This window comes from Phaethon lepturus, unplaced genomic scaffold, assembly GCF_000687285.1.
Source record: "Phaethon lepturus isolate BGI_N335 unplaced genomic scaffold, ASM68728v1 scaffold13440, whole genome shotgun sequence".
Taxonomy (NCBI): Eukaryota; Metazoa; Chordata; class Aves; order Phaethontiformes; family Phaethontidae; genus Phaethon; species Phaethon lepturus.
In genome coordinates this window covers 1-1,049 of record NW_010509881.1, presented here as the reverse complement: position 1 = coordinate 1,049, position 1,049 = coordinate 1, and positions in this window count along the sequence as shown.

Here is a 1,049-nt window from a genome sequence, read left to right as displayed (position 1 = left end):
GTGCCCCGCGCGCGGCGCCCCCTAAAGCCGAGCCAGCGGCTGCAGTAGCTCAGCCCTACCAGCAGCTCACACAGCAGCCTTGTCCTTCTTAGCGGCTTATATAAATCTCTGTTAAGCTCCAGTGGCTAACACTATGTTTCCTAATTAAATTTTAACCCTTTTGCCATATGCCCCGACAACAACCCCGTTTAGATGCTGCGGGAAAAGAGGAAACCGCTCGCCAGCGTTAACCGCTTTTTTTTTTTGGGCAGGCGCTTCGCGCGGCTCCTGCCTAACACCCAGCGCCGTCTGCCTCCAACACCTCGTTATCTGCCACGCAGGGAACAAAGCTGTCATCATTTTCTCCCAGCTGATCCCGTGCTCAAATTATACACTAGAAATCTTATTTTAAAAAGCACCTCTGGGAGCCAGAGGATGGAAGGAAAAAAAAAAGGATCAGAATACTGCTGCAGAAATAGCTGTACTAACTTCTCTTCCAGCTTGGACCGTGGCAGATGCGCACAGCACAGAGCCATCTCCCTGCTCCACACCTCATGCTTGACTGTTGGATCGTACTGGTTAAACACTCAACGCCTGCTAAAGAGGTGATTTTGCTCTACTCTTAAGCTAAGGTAACTCCATTAATGTAGCACTTGCTGCATAAAAAAAAAAAACAGAGCTGCTCATGCTAGCTGAGCTCTTTGCAAACAGCCTGTAGCAAATAAACATTGAAATAATAGCCCACAAGAGAATCCAGCCTAGCCTCAATAGTTGGTTTAAAATTAAGCAGCACCCTGCCCTTCTGGGGCTTAAACTGTTAATACACTGCCAAGCCCACCTTTCATTTGTGAGCTCTTCCCTGTTAAAAGCTAAGGGAGAATGAATTCAAAGGGCAATTAGTCTTTTTAAGAACCCTCAGAACATTTGACATTTCTTAAATTTTTTAGGACAGAAGCTGCGAAGGGACCCCACACACCACCATCAGCACTTTGCTGAAGAAACTCCTTCAGGAGCAGATTTTTGACCAAAAAAACATCAGCAAGACCAACTCCTCTTTACATTAATCTCTC